Here is a 23,019-nt window from a genome sequence, read left to right as displayed (position 1 = left end):
CCTCCAGATCTGCTGTTCGAAGTTACTCCTGTACTATGAAATATTATGGTGCTATCTTTTCTGTTGAAAGCTTACATTGTCTTACTGGCCCGACTCGAAGTATCTGTCTCCTAAAACAACTAAGGCTATTTATTATTGCACCAATAAACTCTATCTCAAAAAAAAAACAATAACAACAAAAATAACCCTCTGTTGTAGGTTCTTTCCTTTTTGATCATTACCAGAAATGAAAACAATTTGTCTATACAGACATATTTCTTTACTTATTTCTTAAGTCTGTGGCAATGTCCTTATGTCCTCTTGATTATCCCTGCTTAAACTACATTATTGGATGCCCTCAGTGGAATTTTTGGGACCAAGCTTCTTAAAAACATTATTTTTGGATACCAATTACTTATACGGATATGTTTAATAAACAGAACTCATTAATTTGTAACACTGCTCATTAAATTAAAATATAATTCTCTGAACGATGGCAGAATATTACCCCATTTGCATAGAGAAATCTAGACCATATGGTGTCTCTCTTTGAAACAAATATCAGTAACTGCAGGGTCAGAAGCAGAACAGTTTAGGCATCCTTTTGAGTTAATTTTGTAAGAATCTGTGTGTATAAGTTCTCAACACATAGAGTCATCGGTAGCTGGGTAACATTACACAAAAATCTCAGGTTACATGGATGAATTTTTCTTTCTTTTTTTTTTTTTGACAAAAAGTTGATGGTGTTTACCCCTCTTATTTTTTTCTCTTCCTCCCCTTTTTTCTTTCCCTAATATTGTACACCTCTAGATCACTGAATGGTTGTTGTAGGTGTAGAAGCCATGCTGTATAAATATATGTACTATATGGTTTTCATAATCCTATTGGGATTCTAACTGGTTCCCATTTGCATGAATCTTTGTAATCAGATATCATTTTATAGGGTGTTAGAAATTTAGTTTTCACTGTATTTGAGTCATGTTGCAAATTTTTCTTATACAGAATATGTATACTAATGCAACGTTTTCTCAATGATTATTGTTTAATTTTTATTTATGTAATCTGTTTTATTCTTGATGTTTTCAATCTGGAAATCACATTTACTGTTTTGCTCAGCACATATTCTACTTGGGGATGACCTGAGTAAGATTCAAAAACCCAAAATTCTATGCTCAATACACTGTCACCTCCAGATGCAGGGTATCTGACAATCTCTACTATGGTATGTAATAATTACACATGGGAAACATCTTTCACACACAATCCAAATATATAAAAACTGGGAACGAATTTGTTTTCAAAATGTTTGTTATTGAAGCTGAAAGACCCGCTGAGAGAGTGGACCCTCACGCCCCAACTCAGGAAAGGTAGTACCCCCAAATCACTCATAAAAAGTGGTCTTGATGAAAAGCATGCCAGACAGATAGCTGGGAAGCCAGCATGGGACTGACTCAGGCCCTCCTGAATATGGGTCTCAGCCAGAAGGACTGAGCAGTCTAAGGGACCTCAGACAGTGGAGCCAGGATGTATTCCTGGTGCACAAAAGGACCTTGCAAACACATCCTCCATGGAGGGAAACTCCCTTAATCTAGAGACAGGAGAGAAGCCCTAGTCCCTACTTCACATCACCTGTCAGACCTACATGAATCCTACTGGAGGGCATTCCCCTACATATGGAATTGGGGTGGGGGGATGGGATGGTGGTTAGAGAGCCTGTGAGAGGGCAGAGAGTGTAAAACGTAGGGATGGAGTGAGGGATGTTGGGAGGGAGAGAGAGGGAACTGGGATTGACATGTAAAATAATAAATTAAATTTTAAAAAAATGCTTTGACTCCAAAATGTAAGTTCAAGGACAATTTACTGGGGAAAAGGATTTCTATTTTTGTTTCAACAGAAAATGAAAAGATGTGGATTCCTTCCAGACTAATGTGGTTTGATCAAGTCAGACCACGTGATACAGAGTATCAGGTGATCCTACATTCAAAACAGCTGGACAAAGCAGCCTTACAGACTACAGCCAGGATTTCTGAATCTTCTTTGAATTCCCCATGACAGTGCCCCTTACCAGCAGGAAGTAGTTTGGAAAGAACAACGTCCAAATTCCCAAATATTGTCTATAAATGTTTGGTTTCCTTTAAATAGATTTAGTTATATAAAATAAAAAAAAATTGTGAAAGAAACATACCAAGCTAAGTATGGGCATTCATAAGAAAAAAAAAAGGCTAAAGTCAAGTATGATGTCTAACATGTTCACAAAATTATTTACATGATGTAGGTTTCCTCTTCCATGATTTCTTCCCTATTACCTGATATCAAGATGATAAAGCAGGATATAAAATACTTACAGGTTTAGAAATGTGAATGAACAAAATTATGGCAAGTTCATTGCCATGACCTATGTCAGTTTTCTGAGAACATACTTTAGTTCCTCCTACAGGAATAATCAATGGTGTATCCTTCTTTTGAGAAATCATGAACAATCACAAACTAACACACTGACATCACATAATTAAAATTAAATCAAATTTCTAAACAGATTTCCATATTTGAATATTTTTCTCTAATGAGTACTCAATCCTGTAACCATAGTGTTGAGGGTCTTAAAGTCTTAATAGTTTTCCTGCAACATTAATTATTTCATGTAAAAGAAAGTAAGCATGAAGGATTGGGCTTAGAGATAGCAATCCATCTGAATGAGGTTTTTATGTAAATCAAGTCAAGGGTTACCATTAAACATGGTTCCCTTACCAGTGAATTTCCAGGACTTTTATCCTCATGAGTTTGCAAGTAAGAACAAAACAGAGACATTGTAGTGCTTGAACTGATTGTTCACACGTGTCAGATATTTTTCTCTCCAGAAAACTATGTAACTCAATGTGTGTTGAATGAAGACCATACCACATTCTTTCTAGGAAGATTGCTTTCCATAAGGGTTTTCTTAGGCTAACAAAGATTATTGGGATAAGCAAAGTGCACAGCATTACAACAATGGTTACATGTATAGGGTTTCTATGCAGTATGATTTTTTTTATTATAAAGACTAATGATATATAGAGAGGCTTTACCACATAGGATATATTCAGTATCTTTCAAGTATACATTCTTTTATGACTTAAGAGAATGCTGGGATGTGCAAAGTCTTTGTCACATTCATGGCATCCATAAGGTTTCTCTCCAGTATGTGTTCTTATATGACTTTTAAGCACATCATATGTTGTGAAAGCTTTACTACATTGACTACATTCTTAGGGTATCTCTCCAGTACGTGTTTGTTTATGACGTACCAGATTGTTGAGTTGTGAAAAACCTTTACCACATTGATTACATCCATAAGATTTTTCTCCAGTATGTGTTCTATGATGAGACTGGAGATTACTGGCACATGAAAACGCTCTACCACATTTATTACATATATAGGGCTTCTCTCCATTATGTGTTCTTATATGTCTTTTAAGATGACCACTACTCGTAAATGCCGTACCACCTTGATTACATACATAGGGTTTCTCCCCAGTATGTGTTCTATGATGAGACTGGAGTTTACTGGCACGTGAAAACGCTCTACCACATTGATTACATACATAGGGTTTCTCTTCAGTATGTGTTCTATGATGAGATTGTAGCATACTAACTTGTGAAAATGCCTTACCACATTGGTTACATACATAGGGTTTCTCTCCAATATGTGTTATTTTATGACATACTATATGACTGTATTGTGAAAAACATTTACCACATTGATTATAGTCTTGTTTTTTTTTCCCTCCAGTATATGTTTTAATATGTCCTTTAAACATAGTATGTCTTGCAAACATTTTACCACATTGACTACATTCTTAGGTGTTTTTTACCATGTGTGCTCTTTCACTGAGAAGAATGAAATTGTGACATGCAAAGACTTCACCATACTCTAGACTTCTATATGGTTTCTCTCCAGTATGTAGTTTTTCAAGCCATTGAAAATGCCTGTAAACCACAAAGTTTTTCACACATTCATTGTGTATATTCACAGGATTATCTCCCTTATGGCTTCTTTGATTCCTGCAAAGATAATTAGCATATGTAAATCTTTACCACATGCATGAAACTAAAGAAACTTTCTACATGTATAAAATAAAGTTGTAATTTGGCCTAATTGTAAACAAGAATCAGATCTTGAGTTTTACATTCATAATGCTTCTCTAATGTGGTATTGTTTTGTTTTCATTGAAGATACCTGTGGATTCAGAGTAAGACCTTTATTTCATGGCCCTCAATTATGGCATTTATTTACATAAAATCTCCCACATAATTGAAAAAACTGAAACAACTTAGAGCTTTGCCATATTTATACCATTTATCAGTATTTCCTTCATAGAAATCATACTACATTGGCTAAATATACAAGTACAAATATAAGCATTCACAAATTCCAATAGTCATATGGATTTTCTACAGTGTAAATTGATGGTATCTTTCAGATGACTTAGGAATACTGATAAATTTGAAAGTTGTTTATACTCAACAAATATCTTTCATTTCTTCTCACTGTCATAAGAGAGGTATATTGCTTCTTTCCACATTCTAAATCCACATGGCTTGTATTTAAAGTAAACTAAATACTTTTTTTTCCTACATTTTCTAATACAGAATGTCTCTGTGTAAACCTAGCTATCCTGGAACTCACATTGTAGACTGGGGTGATCACAAACTTAAGGGATCCACCTTGCTCTTGACCATGAATGTTGGAAGCAACTACGCAGCTCTACATATGATATACTTTTGAAACTAAGAAAACAAATAAAACTTTCCACAAAGCATTCACACTTTGACTTTCTTTAAATCAACTTTAAGGTTTTTCTGTAACAACCTTGTTGACACTCATAAACTGACCCTTTCAATATCCATAGCAAAATCACAAATAGATACGTAATGCCTGCTTAACTATAGACTTTTTTCTTAGGAGGTCTTGGACATATACTTATCACCTATGCAACATGTATACTGTTTAAAATATCTGAATAGAATGAAACTAAACAGACTGGCATATCTACAGAATAGATATCCCGGTGCTATAATTCTAAGAGTGATATCTATTAAGACTTAGTTTCCTTCTCATTTTGCACGAATGCCTTGCAATGAGGTACAGGGTTTTGTGAGAAAATGACAATCATCTCTTTAAGCTACACTTATTTTCACTGTTGCTCTTCTTAATCTTTTTAATTTTTTAAGTGTGACTATTCAATAAAATTTCCAGGATACATTAAAATATCTTCAGAGCCAAATTTGCATAAATTTGCACATGAAAATTTACCTTCTCTATCTTCTAGAAGTTTAACAATGATCATCCGTATTATGGTTATCCCACATGTAGCCTGAAATAACAGAAAATGTATGATGTATTCTTGCAAATTGTACAAAATTTAAGTAATAACTTTAATGAACCTTAGAACCATGCCTCACTCACCCAATTTTTCCTTTTCTTAATCAAATTACAGAATAGTATCAATAATCAAGAAACAGTTGGTCCCTTATTTTAAAACATGAAGGAAAATTCAGTCTTACCTGTAGCAGTGAGGTTCCTGTAGGTGTCCAGCATCACATTTGTGTAGAGACTTTTCTGAGAAGGATTTAGAAAAGCCTACTCTTCCTCAGTGAAGTGGGTGTGCACATCGTCATAGGTCACTGCATACTAAAATAACACAAAGAAGTATAATACTCACATTGTAAATGTAAACTTCTTAGACAATATAGTCATATAATCCTTGATGCTTCCCTCACTTATTTTACACATGTACATTATAATGCATTCACCCATTCACATTAGAAGTAAACTGAATTAGAGTCCACATGCACCATTTCTTTGGCCATTTAAGTAACATATACCCTGAGAAAGAAATCCCAATAAAAAGACATAAAGGGAGAGGCAAGCTACCAGAACAACACTACTGAGAACACATCAGAAATAAATTGTACGATAGGGAGAGCCTATCATAGAAATAGCCCAGGTCCTAGAACCAACTTCTGTCTTTGTTAGGTTTTCATTACTGTGTAAAGACACAGCAGGGCCAGAGCAACACTTACAAGGAAAATATTTAATTGAAGTGTCACACTTAAAATTTCAGAGGTTCTGTTATGGCTGGGGACATGTCAGCATGGAGGCTGCTGCAGTCCTCGAGGTTAGAGTCCTACAGCATGACTCAGAGGCAATAGGGCATTGTCTGATACACTGTGCATCATTCTGAGAATAAGAAACATCAATGTCTGACCCTACCGTGATATGCTTCCTCTAACAGGGAAAGCCCTCTCCAACAAAGCCACACCACATCTAATATAACTAGTGGGAACTTACAGAGTATGGACTGACAGCTAGGGCACCTTCAAGGCAATAAACTGGACCCTTTGAATGTGGTTGACACTTAGGTGACTTGATCTGTTAGGGGGGCCCCTGGCAGTGAAACCAGGACCCATCCCAGTTGCTTGAACAGTGTTTTTGGAGCGCACACCTTATAGTGGGATACCTTTCTCAGTTGAGATAAAAGATAGAGAGGCTTGGTTCTTCATCAGATTTGTATGCCAGACTTTGTTGACTCCTGAATGAGGGCCATACACTCTCTGAGTATTAAAAGTTGAAAGGAAGGGAGAGTAGTTGGGGAAGAAGAGTGGGAAGGAGGGATTGGTATGTAAAATGAAAACAAATTTAAAAAAAAATTAAAATAGAAACAAATTTTATTAGAATCATCCACAAAAAGAGACTGGTTTTGCTCTCATTGTTGCTTTGTAAGGATGGAAAAACTTAGCCTAATATTTCCTAGACTCTGCCCCCTAGCAGTGAGAAGGCAATAGGACATTCTTGACTGTTTACAATAAGGTGGGAGGGGTGGGTGTTTAGAGTGCAATTGAGAGGGCAGAGAGGGTAAAAGGGAGGGAAGGAAGGAAGGAGGAGGGGAGGGAGGGAGGGATACTGGGAGGGAGGGAGAGAGGGAGAGGAAACTGGGATCAAAAATTAAAACAATAACTTAAATAAAAAAATGCTTTGACTCCAAAATTTTAGTTCAAGGACAAGTTACTGTGGAAAAGGATTTCTATTGTTGTTTCCACAGAAATTGCAAAGATGTGGATTCATCCCAGACTAATATGGTTTGATCAAGCCAGACCACCTAAAACAGAGTACCAGGTGATCCTACATTCAAAAGAGATAGACAAAGCAGTCTTCCAGACTACAGCCATGATTGCTGCATCTTCATCGAATCTCCCATGACAGCGCCCCTTACCAGCAGGAAGTAGTTTGGAAAGAAGGACACCTAAATTCCCAAATATTGTCTATAAATGTTTGTTTTCATTTAAATGGACCTGGTTATATAAAATAAATAAATAAAAAGGAAAAAAAAATAAAACATCTGTGAGCAGAAAAAAAATTGTTATTTGGTTTAACACTGAGTTTAATTGAACTAAATTTACTTTTTACCTGTTTGTCACAGGAAGTTCAGACAATCAGGACAGAAAAGCATGGACCAGATCTCAAAAAAAAGATAAATGATCTTTCTCATGGCACAATGCCAGATGATGGCTCCATAGATGTAGAATTTTATCCCTGAAACTCACAGCAAACACTTGGCAAAGACATAATAATGAGAAAAGTAGTCTTAATAGAAAATTGAATATGTACAGAGGAGTTGAACTAGGAAGTATGTATTTGTGAGCACTATTGTTAACCAATACATCTTCAGTGAGCAGATAAAAAACAAAACAAAAACCAACTGCATTAATCAAGGTTATCTTCATAAAAAGGCATGTATGATGAATCTCTCCATATATGTAGGAAGTGGATTTATTAGGATGTCTCATAAGCTGTGATGTAATTAGTCCAACAAAGGTTGCCTACCAAGGGGAATCTGAAGTGTACAGTAGTTTTGTAGTTTATCAGGATGGATGTCTCAGGTGGACATTATATATCAAAATTCCAAAAAAGTAGACTCTAGTGGTAGTAAAAGAACAAACTTGGTACCCAGAGCTAGGGAAAACATCCAAAGAGGGAAAGCATCCCACTTCAATACCATTTATACATGAAGGCTACCACCAGAAGGTTGATATGATTTTTCCTTTATGTGATTTTGTTTTGTTTTTTGTTTTCAAAACAGGGTTTATCTGTGCAGGACTTAAACTCATTCTGTGGATTTGGCTAGCCTCAACCTAAGCAAAATCAGGCAGCCTCCTTTGTCCTAGGATTAAACATGTGCACTGCCACCAAGCAGTTAAAGGTAGATCTCATCATCTGTTTGCATAAAAGGATTCTGTATGGCTTTGGCAGTCCTGGAATATATTCTGCCAGTCTGAAGTTTCTCAGCCCCTAAATGGGAATCCTTTCCAACTTGTCATGAGTTCAAAGTGCTCCAATAACTCCTATTATCCTTATGATATTATCTTTCCTGCTACAGGACACCTGTGACTTGATGATGAATGTCTCCTACCTAAATAGCAATGATTTGTGAGTAGACAGATTAACCACCCTGAAGGAATAAGTGCAGCAATGGGGTGCCTGAAGGCACATAGTATGTGCAATTATGGATTGCCTTTAGCATTAGTGGAAGCAATATCTGTTTTCTCTTTATACATATTAATAAAATCCCCTTCTACTGCCACACCTTTGTTTGACTACTTAAGTTTGGTTTATGAATAAAATGGAGCTTTCAGTATTGACTGAATCTGCCTGCCTGACATTATATAATATCTCTGTCTTCCTTTTATCAATGATAGCTAGTCTTCCACATGTCCACATTCACGGACTGAGAAATGGACATGGGACTGAGCTGCTGTTTCTGATTACAGTCCTACAAACTCCATGGTATTTGTGTGGAGATCATAAGTGAACTTTGTGGGGCCCACTTTTGGCCTACCACCAGGGCAAAAGTAGACTCATAAAATTTTCATTTTCCAGGGAGTCACATTGTAGAAAAAGTATTGATTCTTTCAAATGAAAATGTCTCTATGAAAGAAACATTGACTTCTTATATGACCACCTTATTGCAGAAACAGGAACTGAGTATATGGGAGTGTTTTAGAGATGGGAAAAAATTCCATATTTACCTTTGTTATTTTGTTTTGCATATATTTGCATTCTAAGTCTATTAAGACTCTTGGAATAGATTATTTACTGTTTTTTTCTTGTCATAAGTACTCAAACTGAATAAATATGCTTTAAATTTTCATTAATTTTACTTTTGTATTTTTTCTCTTCTTTTTAAGTATAGTATTACTGTGACATCCTTTATTAAATATAACTCACATTATAGATTAGTCTGTCCTTCGTTATGAGAGATATCTGTCCACCTTGAATCCAGAGTGCTGGCATTGTAGTTTGACTTGTCAACAGAGAAGTTAGTTCATTAGCTTGGCTTACAAATGAAGAATGACTGAGGCTGGTTGTTAGTGTAGCCAGACAACAGGCTTTGGTCCTAACTTCATTATCAGATGATGGTATCCATTAAGTGCAGGTTTTCTGCCTAAAAGTCCATTGTCTTCCAAATATGGGCAATCTTATTTTTCCTTATCATTTTTCTGTTAAATCTTACCAAATGCCTTGGAAGGGTTCTGTCTATCACTGTTAATTGTGACAGCCAGGTTCACAGAGATAAGAGCTTTTTTATACACTAAAGTGTAATTCTTCATGTTATTCATCCCATCATTCTAATGTCTCACTAAGTAAACTTGAAGCCATGAAGCCAGTAATAGTGGCAGATGCCTTTAGTAATGGTTCTTAGAAAGCACAGGTAGGAATTTCAGGATTTCACAGTCACCCAAGAGGAAAGTGGTCCCTGAGGTATGGTTTTCATACCATAGTCAAAGTTAGTCTGTGACTGCTTCAGGACAATGTCCATAAACTTACCCAAAGCTCTGGATCTTCAGGGCCATGTCACCAGCAAATGTTACCTATGTTATTCACCCCTCCTTATTTCCTATTCATACTTTTAATGAATTCTGTTAAAATAGAATCAAAGTTATTTTACATATCCATATCTATTCTCTCTCCCTCTCATGTTTGCACCGATCCAAAATCATTTGGGGTAGGGACAAGGCCCAACCCCATGTGTCTAGTCTGAGTATCTGTCCATGAGGAATGGGCTCCTGAAGTCTTTCATACATCAGGGATACATCCTGATTCCACTGCCAGAGGCCCCTTGCACTTACTAGGCCTTTTAAATGAGATGCACTTTTAGGGGTTTTAGATCAGTCATATTATGGTTTCCAAATTATCAGACTGGGGTTCATGAGCTCCACACTGTTTTGCCTAGGTGATTCTGTGCGTATCTCCAACCTGGTCTTGTCACCTTATCACTCCTCCCTCTCTGCAACTGGATTCCAGGAGTTCCACTTAGTGCTTAGCTGAGTATGTTTGCTTCTGTTTCTGTCAACTACTGGATGAAGGCTCTAGAATATCGTATAAAGTAGATATCAATCTCATTATAGGGAAGGGCATTTAAGGTAGCATCTCCACTATTTCTTATATTCTTATTTGGGGTCATCCTTGTAGATCTCTGGACATTTTCCTAGTGCCAGATTTCTCTTACCACCTATTATATCTCCATTAATATGGTATCTCTTTTGTTGCTCTCCTCCAATTCTTTCCAAAACTCAGTCTTCTTGATGCCTCTTGTTCTGTCCCATTCTCCCATTCTCTTTCTCCTAACTCTCCCTCCCCTCACCCAATGCTTCCAATTTTCTCAGGAGACCTTGTCCCTTTCCACTACTCTGGGGACACAATGGCAGGCCTTTCATGGGTGAAGTCTGAAGTGAGGTAAATCCAGGGGAGAGCCCCCCTTGACACCCTGAGGGCAGAGCTTGGAACAGTGCTACCAAACACTGCCAGGACTCGAACCATCCTCTCTCCAACTGCAGCTCAATGTTAAGGCTGAAGCTTTACACAACCTGCTTTGTCCATCTCTCAAGGAATAGGTGCCGATGGTCTACAGGATGGCAGCTAATGGAAACCTTGTAAACCACACCTCCTGCTAAAAGTGATACCACACCTCCTGCTAAAAGCGATCCCACCTCTCTATATCATCACTGGCAAGAAGGAAGAAGCCATACTTAAACCAATATCTGCATACCCAGGGAGTCTGGGTTGTTGTGTTCTGGTGCTGTATCTATACAAAGAGTTGTATATCTGGCTTCTGTATCTATACAAATAGTTTAGAATGTTTGGTAGTCCTGATCCAAACCTGCCCTCAAGTTCTGTGTCTTTTCTGCTCATTTAGTCCTGTAACTCAGGCTTTGGGAGCCAATCAGAGCTTCAAGCGTAGACACCAGTCATAGGGGAGGTTTCTTCCCCAGTTTTATATGCTGTGCCTTTGGTACAGAGTAAGAAACCAGAAGGTGGAGAAGCTTGGGTTGACATCTCTCTTGCTCCCATTATCTCTCTTTACTCTTCCCCTCTCTCCCCTCATGCTGTCTTTCTTTCTACCTGTGTCTCTCTGTCTGTCTGTGTCTCTGACTCTCTCTCTCTCGGGTTACAGCTTACATCAGAATAGCTGAACAGTTTGTCATTTATCTTGGGTGTAGTGGACTTAATAAGAACCATACTCCACAAAAAAAAAACATTGTGATTATTATAATTAAAGAAAAGTATGATGGCTAAAATCTTCACCAAATTGTTTGCATGATTTTGATTTCCTCTTTCATGGGCTCTACCCTATCACTTCATATCAAGATAATAGATAAAGGATAGAGACAGGGTTAGAGATATGGACGAGAATAATTATAGAACGTTCATTGCCAGGACCTATGTCAGGATTTTGACAAAATTCTATAGTTCCTGCTACAAGAATAACTCAAGAGGCTAATATTCTTGGGAACAAGTGTGAGCAAATGCAAATCCATGCACTGGCATTACATAATTAAAATTAAATCAAATCTTAAACCAAACATATTTTCTCCTGTGAATATACCATATTGTGAGCACTCATTCCTAAAACCCAGGTACTTAGGTGTTTAAAGTCTTAACAGTTTCCTCCAATATGAATTGCTTTATGTAATACAAAGGAAATGTGTAGGATTGGATTTACAGAAATCAATCTTCTAAATGGGGCTTTTTATATTGTTAAAGTAATGATTGAAAGGGCCCCCATTGTAGGGCCTCTGCTAAAGAGACCTCAGCTGGAGAGTGCCAGGTCCCAGGTAGATCTGTCTATCAGTACAGAAACATCCAGAGTATCAGCCAGTATTTGTCATCCATTGCCAGGCCTTGGCTAGAGTCCTCTACTGGATTTTTGGAACCCTCCCTGAGAATTGCCGGTCTCCATGGGACCACTCTGAGTTCCTGCAGGGTGGATCCTTGACCACCATTGTAGGGGCTATGCCAAACAGGCCTCAGCTGGAGAGTGCCAGGCCCAGGCTAGATCTGCCTATCAGCTTAAGGAATACCCTGACTCCCAGCCTTCGAAATCTTTGACTTGCATCGCCAGTCTTCTGCTGGAATCTGAACTTATATCCCCATTTCTGGGCCCTGACTGTGGAGAGACCTCCCAGGGTGCTTGGAGCACCAAGAGCTACAGCTATCAAACTTCTGATCTTCCAAAACACACCAGGGAAGAAGCTATGGGAAGATGGCCACACAATAAAACACCTAACAACAGAATGACAAGAATAACAGCACCAGAATCTACAGAACCTACACCAAATGGACCAGAAAAAAACAAAACAGATGAAGTAGAAGAGAACGAATTAAAAATTATTGCCATAAAACATGAAGATGTGAGAAAATACCTTAAAGAAATGGAAGAAAAAACAAACAAAGAATTGGAAAAACTGAACAATTTTCTTGAAGAGAGTACAGAAAGCCCAAAAACACAATTAAGCAACTGAAGGAATTGTTTCAAGACTTGAAAATGGAAATGGAGACAATAAATAAAATGTAAACCGAAGGAATGCTGGAAATGGAAAAACTGGGTAAATGATCAGGAACTACAGAAGAAAGCATAACCAAGAGAATTCAAGAGATAGAAGAGAGAATCTCAGGCACAGAAGATAAAGTAGAGGAAATAAATTCACCGACCAAAGAACATCATAAATCCAACAAATCCTAAAGAAAAAACATCCAGGAAATATGGGAAACTGTGAAAAGGCCAATCCTAAGAATAATAGGCATAGAGGAAGGTGAAGAAGCCCAGCTCAAAGGTGCCGAAAACATATTCAACAAAATCATTGAGTAAAACTTTCCCAATCTGAAGAAGGACATGCCCATGAACATACAATGAGCATACCAAACACCAAAAAGGACTCCTCGACATATTATAATCAAAACATCTAACATACAAATAAAGAAATTACATTAAGAGCAGCGAAGGAATAATTAAAGGTAACATATAAAGACAGACCTATGCAAATTACACCTGACTACTCCATGGAAAAAGTGAGAAGGTCCTGGACAGATATTCTACAAGTATAAAGAGTCCACGGATGCCAGCCCAGGCTACTATACCCAGCAAACCTCTCAATCAGTATAGATGAAGAAAACAAGATATTTAATGATAAAGCCAGATTTTCACAATATGTATCTACAAATCCAGCCATACAAAAAGATTTGGAAGGAAAACTCCAACCCAAGGAAGTTAACTATGCTCACAAAGATGTAGGCAAAAGATAATCCACTTCACCACAAATCAAAGGTAAAGCAGGACCAATAAATTCACAATACCACTGCCAACAACAAATCTAAAACAAACAAGCATTGACAATCCATGGTCCTTACCCTCCCTCAACATTAGTGGCCTTAACTTTCTTGTAAACAGACACAGGCTAACAGAGTGGATATGAAGACAGAATCCATATCACTCCTGCATACAAGAAATACATCTAAGCTTCAAAGATAGATATTACCTCCGGCTAAGAAAAGATCTTCCAATCAAATGGACCCAAGAAGCAAGCAGGTGTGGCTATCCTAAAATCTAACAAGTTAGACTTCCAACCAAAATTAATCAAAAGAGATGAAAACAGTCATTCCGTATCCATCACAGGAGAAATCCATCAATACAAAGTCTCAATTCTGAACTACTATGATCCAAATACAAAGGCAACCACATTCATAAAAGAAACGCTACTAAAACTCAAACCTCACATAAAACCTCACTCACTTACATTGGGAGACTTCAACACAGCACTAACACCACTAGACAGGACAACCAGTCACAAACTTAACAAAGTAACAGCCCGACAGATTTCATTAGATGAGATTCCCTAATCAGGAGATTATTCTCTTATTCCATTTTTAAAATCGGGAGTCACTGTGTCCTTAATGGGTCAGTTCTGGTGCAACCTCTCAGAAACTGATGATGCGCAACAGTACAGTTTAATTTTTTTTTTAAATCTTGTAATCATTCGATAGTTAAAAATCTACTATTGCGTAATCAGTATTCACCTTATAAGGCAGTGTATCCCATTCTCTGGCCACTGCTTCTGGTACCGATCTCCTGCTGTGTCAGTGCCACAGCAGCCAAATGACAGATGGCACCATCATTACTTACACAATCAAATAAGTTAATAATTGGATAGTCCTCCATATTTAACTTTCAAAAGATGGAACCAAACTCCAGTGATTGTCAAGGAAGTAGTACTTAGATAATTCAATAATGCCACGTGATTAACTCCCATGGAGTTTTGGCCCGAGTCCAGTCAAGAAGAACAACATCTTCATCGATTTTAATAATTAATATATAATGAAAAATGACTGAAAAATTACATGGTGGTGCATAATTAAATCCCACATGGAGTAGTCAGACTGATCTATTACTGGAATCATGATGTTTTTAAAAAATTAAATAGAAAATTAATTAGTGGGCCTTTTATATTAACACTGATGAGATGGCACCAAAGTCCTAAACCTATCGCTAATGTAAAGATCTATTTACATATCTAAATGATGAACTAATGAGATGATATTACATCATCAACTACCAAAATCTGACTCCAAACAGGACTAATGTACCATAACATTACCTGTATTTGAAATACGTAAATAAAATGATGAATTATTACTTAATTTCCTAGCTTAAAAGTTAAAGAAGTAAGTGTAGTATTAGATGACGTGATGGTCTGGTACAACGATCTCCCCAAAGGAGGCTCAAAACCCCAGTGATCACTGAATAGGTAATGACAGATTTTCATAATTAAATGAACACAAATTAAACAAGTGGATGGTGTTTTATTCGTGAAGCCTAAATGGTTGCTCAATACTGAAGAGACATTGAGTACTTAATCAGAGATTTGAACAAAAAATGAATGAATAAAGAGATAGTTTCTCATAATTCACCCCTAGAGAGATAAAAAAAATGCTATCAACATTGATTTCAATAAAGAAAGGAAGAAAGAAAGAATGAAAGAAAGAAAGAATGAAAGAATTCACAAGACACAATTTAACACCAACAAGGTGGATACAGACTCCACTCTCCCTTCAGTAGAAAAAGACAGATTTGAATAATGAAATAATCAGATAGTTAGATGTTCTGTCACACTTGAGTCACACAAGGTGGCGCCAATCTTCAGGGATCACAGATTATATAATGAAAGAATTTAATAATTACATCTTTAAATATGTAAGCCGTTGACATTTTTTAGTATCATCAGTTCCTGGGCAGACTTGCGAAGTATGAAACTGTATGCTGTCATCACACATTTTTAACAGGCCATCAGTTAATCGTCAGATAATCATACTGTCTTGCCTGATGAATTCTGTTGGCCTGACCTCATCACAAGCGCCTGAATGTCTGTTGTGGTTTGGCAGGACATTTGATAGTGGGCCCAGTCCTGGCATAGCATTAGTAGCCACAATGTTGATAACAGCTGAAAAGATGGCTGCAGCAGGGGTTCAATAGCATAGATGAGAGAGAGATGTTCTTCTGACTTGTGAGTCGTCATCCTTATGCTAGGTCTCAGTGATGATATTGACATCCTAGTGCCACTCCTTCTTCTCATGGTAGATCACAACCAATGTGAAGATGTAGAGGAAGAACAGGTAGTCAACAGCCAGACCACCGTTCCGGCCTTGGTGAAGTCCTTGTACGTCTCTGAGGGCACCGTGCAACCTTCAGGACTCAATCACCCAGCATCCCTAGTACTCTGGAAGATGCATAGATCATTCAGCAAATGCTATGCCCATGTCTACAACTTTCCTAACCTTGTCCCTGACAGATTTTTGCACCCTAACCGTAATCGGTGATGGCAGTGTCTATCGTTTACATAATTTAAAGAATGGAATAAGTCACTAATAGCTAACTGTCACAATAAATAGGGGATGTAGCACTCTACTGGCAGGGAAGCATGACCAGACTCCTGTCATGAAGGATGTCATCATCATCAATTTAGTCAATGAATCATACAATGTGATGATATTGCACATTATCTCCACAATAGAGAGCTTTACAGGTCTCTTCATGGAATGGGGAATGTTGTTTACATAACTATACAAATATTTACATTATCTTGGGGATTAACATAGATTGTCAATTTAAATTCATAAATTATGTAATTAGATGATCTGTGACACCAGATTTCAGGTGTCAAGGACAATATAACCATTGTTTTATATAATTAAATAATCAAATAATGAGTTCATGTAACATCATCCACTTCCCTAAGGTGGCTCCACACCATGCTCATGAACGATGCTGTTGTGATAAATTTAAATATTTTAACTGCATAATTGATATTAGGATGGTCTATAATAATTGCCTCCCACATCGCGTCACCACAATCCACTGATCATGGATTATCGAATGTCCTATATTAATAATCAAATATCAACATAATCAGAGGATGAAATAAATGATCTGCCATACTCCACACAATTGAGTCTCAGTTGACTCCCACATGATTGTGGGAAACTCCCAGGTTCATCCCTTTGTTAATCGCAGAGCAGAGTAGTACCATGTTTAAATGATGAACTGTCATTGTGTATGCAGGGTTTTTAGAAGATATTACATAGTTAATGTTGGGTGGCTGTCTCAAAATAGATGGACTGAAAACCAATAATCACTAAGTCTACTCTAACAAATGGATTATCACATTCCTGAAAGAAGTCATCAATGGCAAACTCACCTTTTGATGAATAATTGTGAGTCTTATTTGTCTTTTGTTCCATAGTGTGACTTCTTAGGAGAGAGAGTATTCATAAACAGAAGACTTTGAACTGTTTCTCCACAGACTACGTTCTCTGATGATTAGGTAATCTTGAATTTGTTCACCAGTACAAGCTGTAGGCACACTTCCAGAGGTGTCAATATGACTTTTTTAGGCGAATCAAATGTTGTCATTAAAAGCTTTAGGAGATAGTCATTTTGGATTCCTCAATTGACTCTTCTCTATTAAGTCCTGTACCCCTCTTTCTAAGATGGTTATTTAGAGTTATTTATTTTTGGTGGTGTGTCATGTTATCAGGCCCTCTTTCTAAGATGGTTATTTAGAGTTATTTATTGTTGGTGGTGTGTCATGTTATCAGGCCGACAGAGTTCATTAGATGAGATTCCCTGATCAGGAGATTATACAGTTATTCCATTTTTAAAATCGGTGGTCACTGTGTCCTTCATGGGTCAGTTCTATTGCAACCTCTCAGAAACTGATGATGCGAAACAGTACAGTTTTATAAAATCGTGTAATCATTTGATTGTTAAAAATGTACTACTACGTAATCAGTAATCACTCTACGAGGCAGTGTCCCCCATTCTCTGGGCACTGCTTCTGGTACTGATCTCCTGCTCTGTCAATCCCACATGACCATCATTACTTACACAATCAGGTAAGTTAATAATTGGATAGTCCTCCATACTTAACTTTCAAAAGATGGAACCATACTCCAGTGATTGTCAAGGAAGTAGTATTTAGATGATTAAATAATGCCACGTGATTAACTCCCATGGAGGAATGGCCCGACTCCCGTCAAGAAGAACAACATCTTCATCGATTTAAATAATTAATATATAATGAAAAATGATTGAAAAATGACATGGTGTTGCACACTTAAATCCCACATGGAGTAGTCAGAATGATCTCTTCCTGGAATAATGATGTTTTTAAAAAATTAAATTGATAATTAATTAGTGGGCCTTTCATAGTAACACTGACGAGATGGCACCAAAGTCCTAAACCTGTCGCTGATGTAAAGATCTATTTACACAGCTAAATGATGAAGTAATGAGATGATATTACATCATCAACTCCCACAATCTGACTCCAAAAGGGACTTATGGTCCATAACATTACCTGTATTGTAAATATGTCAATTAAATAATGAATTATTACCTAATTTCCTAGTTTAACAGTTAAAGAAGCAAGTGTAGTATTAGATTATGTGATGGTCACGTACAAAGGTCTCCCCTAAGGAGGCTCAAAACTCCAGGGACCACTGAATACATAATGACAGATTTTCATAATTAAATGAATAAACATTAAACAAGTGGATGGTGTTTTATGCGTGAAGCCTAAATGATTGCTCAATACTGAGTAGACATTGAGTTCTTAATCTTAGATTTGAACAAAAAATGAATGAATGAAGAGAAAGTTTCTCATAATTCACCCTTAGAGAGATAACAAAATGATATCAACATTGATTTAAATAAGGAAAGGAAGAAAAAAAGAGAGAATTCACAAGATACAATTTAACACCAACATGGTGGATCAAGACTACAATCTTCCTGGAGTAGAAAAAGACAGATTTGAAGAATGAAATAATCAGATATTTAGATAGTCTGTCACACTTGAGTCACACAAGGTGGCACCAAACTTCAGGGATCACAGATTATATAATGAAAGAATTTAATAATTACATCTTTAAATATGTAAGCCGCTGACCTTTTTTTGTAACATCAATTCCTGGGCAGACTTGCCAGGTATGAAACTGTATGCTGTCATCACACAATTTTAAAATGCCATCAGTTAATCTTCAGATAATCATACTGTCTTGCGTGATGAATTCTGTTGGCTTGAACTCATCACAAGCGCCTGAATCTCTGTTGTGTTGTGGCAGGACGTGAGATAATGGGCCCAATCCTGGCGCAGCAGTAGTTGCCACAATGTTGATAACAGCTGAAAAGATGGAGAAAGCAGGGGCATCACCAGGTTAGCTGAGAGAGAGATGTTCCTCCGTGTTCTGAGTCGTCATCCTTTTGCCAGGTCTCGGTGATGGTGCCTACCTCCTAGTCCCACTCCTTCTTTTCATGGCAGATCACAACCGGTGTGAAGATGTGGAGGAAGAGCAGGTAGCCAACACCCTGACCACCGTGCCGGCCTTGATGAAGTCCTTCTACTTCTCGGAGGGCACCGTGCAACATTCTGGACTCAATCACCCAGCATCCCTCGTACTCTGGGAGATGCATAGATCATTCAGAAAACGCTCTGCCCATGTCTACAACTTTCCTAACCTTGTCCCTGACAGGTATTTGCACCCTAACCGTAATCGGTGATGGCACTGTCTGTCGTTTGCATAATTTAAAGAAGTAAATAAGTTAGTAATAGCTAACTGTCACAATAAATAGGGGATGTAGCATTTTACTGGCAGGGAAGCATGGCCAGACTCCATTCATGAAGGATGTCATCATCACCAATTGAGTCAATGAATCATAAAATGTGTAGATATTGCAGATTATCTCCACAAGAGGGAGCTTTACAGGTCTCTTCATGGAAGGGAGGATTGTTGCTTACATAACTATACAAATATTTACATTATCCTGGGGATTAACACAGATTGTCAGTTTAAAGTAATTAATTATGTAATGAGGTGATCTGTGGCACCAGATTCCAGGTGTCATGGATGATAAAATCATTGTTTTATATAACTAAATAATCAAATAATGAGTTCATGTAACATCATCCACTTCCCTAAGGTGGCTCCAAACCAGGCTCATGAACGATGCTGTCGTGATTAATTTAAATATTTTAACTACATAATTGATATTAAGATGGTCTATAATAATTGCCTCCCACATCGCGTCACCACAATCCACTGATCATGGATTATCTAATGTCCAATTTTAATAAACAAATAACAACATAATCAGAGGAGGAAATGGTCTGCCAGGCTCCACACAATTGAGTCTCAGTTGACTCCCACATGATTGTGGGAAACTCCCAAGTTCATCCCTTGTTTAATCGCAGAGCAGAGTAGTAACATGTTTAAATGCTGAACTGTCATTGTGTATGCAGGGTTTTTAGAAGATATCACATATTTAATGTTGGACGGCTGCCTCAAAAGAGATGGACTGAAATCTAACAATCGCTAAGTCTACTCTAACAAACGGATTATCACCTTCCTGAAGGAATTCAACAATGTCAAACTCACCTTTTTGATGAATAATCGTGAGTCTTATTATCTTTTGTTCCATAGTTTTACTTCTGAGGAGAGAGAGTATTCATAAACAGAAGTCTCTGAACTGTTTCTCCACCGCCTATGTCCTCTGATGAGGTAATCTTGCATTTGGTAACCAGTAAAATCAGTAGGCAAACTTCCTGAGGTATGTTTATGACTTGGTTAGGCGAATCAAATGCTGTCATGAAAAGTTTTAGGAGATAGTTATCTTGGGAGACTGTAATGTCCCAAGATAACTTTTTCTCGAAGCTGCTCTCTCGTCCTTGGCCCATGCTACCAGGATACATGCTACCCCTCTTTCTAAGATGGTTATTTAGAGTTATTTATTGTTGGTGGTGTGTCATGTTATCAGGCCGACAGAGTTCATTAGATGAGATTCCCTGATCAGGAGATTATACAGTTATTCCATTTTTAAAATCGGTGGTCACTGTGTCCTTCATGGGTCAGTTCTATTGCAACCTCTCAGAAACTGATGATGCGAAAAAGTACAGTTTTTTAAAATCGTGTCATCATTTGATTGTTAAAAATCTACTATTATGTAATCAGTAATCACTGCATAAGGCAGTGTCCCCCATTCTCTGGGCACTGCTTCTGGTACCGATCTCCTGCTCTGTCAGTCCCACATGACCATCATTACTTACACAATCAAGTAAGTTAATAATTGGATAGTCCTCCATAATTAACTTTCAAAAGATGGAACCATACTCCAGTGATTGTCAAGGAAGTAGTATTTAGATGATTAAATAATGCCACGTGATTAACTCCCATGGAGGAATGGCCCGACTCCCATCAAGAAGAACAACATCTTCATTGATTTAAATAATTAATATATAATGAAAAATGATTGAAAAATGACATGGTGGTGCACACTTAAATCCCACATGGAGTAGTCAGAATGATCTCTTCCTGGAATAATGATGTTTTTAAAAAATTAAATTGATAATTAATTAGTGGGCCTTTTATAGTAACACTGACGAGATGGCACCAAAGTCCTAAAACTATCGCTGATGTAAAGATCTATTTACACAGCTAAATGATGAAGTAATGAGATGATATTACATCATCAACTCCCACAATCTGACTCCAAAAGGGACTTATGGTCCATATCATTACCTGTATTGTAAATATGTCAATTAAATGATGAATTATTACCTAATTTCCTAGTTTAACAGTTAAAGAAGCAAGTGTAGTATTAGATTATGTGATGGTCTGGTACAACGGTCTCCCATAAGGAGGCTCAAAACTCCAGTGATCACTGAATACATAATGACAGATTTTCATAATTAAATGAATAAACATTAAAGAAGTGGATGGTGTTTTATGCGTGAAGCCTAAATGATTGCTCAATACTGAATAGACATTGAGTTGTTAATCTTAGATTTGAACAAAAAATGAATGAATAAAGAGAAAGTTTCTCATAATTCACCCTTAGAGAGATAACAAAATGATATCAACATTGATTTAAACAAGGAAAGGAAGAAAGAAAGAAAGAATTCACAAGATACAATTTAACACCAACATGGTGGATCAAGACTACACTCTTCCTGGAGTAGAAAAAGACACATTTGAAGAATGAAATAATCAGATATTTAGATAGTCTGTCACACTTGAGTCACACAAGGTGGCACCAAACTTCCGGGATCACAGATTATATAATGAAACAATTTAATGATTACATCTTTACATATCTAAGTCGTTGAACTTTTTCGTATCATCAATACCTGGGCAGACTTGCCAGATATGAAAACGGATGCTGTCATCACGGATTTTTAATATTCCATCAGTTAATCGTCAGATAATCATACTTTCTTGCCTGGTGAATTCTGTTGGCCTGACATCCTCACCTTTGCCTGAATCTCTGTTGTGTTGCGGCAGGACCTGAGGTAATTGGCCCATTCCTGGCATACCAGTAGTAGCCAAAATGTTGATATCAGCTGAAAAGGTGGCTGCAGCAGGGGCATCAACATCATAGCTGAGAGAGAGATGTTCTTCCGTGTTCTGAGTCGTCATCCTTTTGCCAGGTCTCGGTGATGGTGCCAACCTGCTAGTGCCACTACATCTTCTAGATGTAGACCACAACCGATGTGAAGATGTGGAGGAAGAGCAAGTAGTCAACACCCAGACCCCCATGCAGACCTTGGTAAAGTTCTTTTACTTCTCGGAGGGCACCAAGCAATCTTCTGGACTCTGTTCTCCAGCATTCCTAGTGGTCTGGAAGACACATAGACATTCAGAACATGCTCTGCCCATGTCTACAAGTTTCCTCAATCGTCGCTGACAGATATTTGCAACCTAAAAATGATCGGTGTTGGCATTGTCTGTCGTTTAAGTAATTTAAAGAATTAAATAAGTCAGTGATAGCTAACTGTCCCAATAAAGAGGTGATGTAGCATTTAACTTGCAGGGAGGTATGGCCAGACTCCAGTATGAAGAATGTCATCATCATCCTTTGAAACCATGAATCATAAACTGTGATGATATTGCACATTAATGCCACAAGAGGGAGCTTTACGGGTCTCTTCTTGGAAAGGAGGATTGTTGTTTACATAATTACACTCATATTTACATTATCTTGGGGATTAACACAGATTGTCAATTTAAATACATTAATCATGTAATTAGATGATCTGTGGCACCAGATTCCAAGTGTCATGGACGATATAATCATTGTTTTATATAACTAAATAATCAAATAATGAGTTCATGTAACA

The sequence above is a fragment of the Phodopus roborovskii genome, unplaced genomic scaffold, assembly GCF_943737965.1.
Source record: "Phodopus roborovskii unplaced genomic scaffold, PHOROB, whole genome shotgun sequence".
NCBI classification, from domain to species: Eukaryota; Metazoa; Chordata; class Mammalia; order Rodentia; family Cricetidae; genus Phodopus; species Phodopus roborovskii.
The sequence above is the reverse complement of the archived record's forward strand: the minus strand, read 5'-3'. Positions refer to the sequence as shown.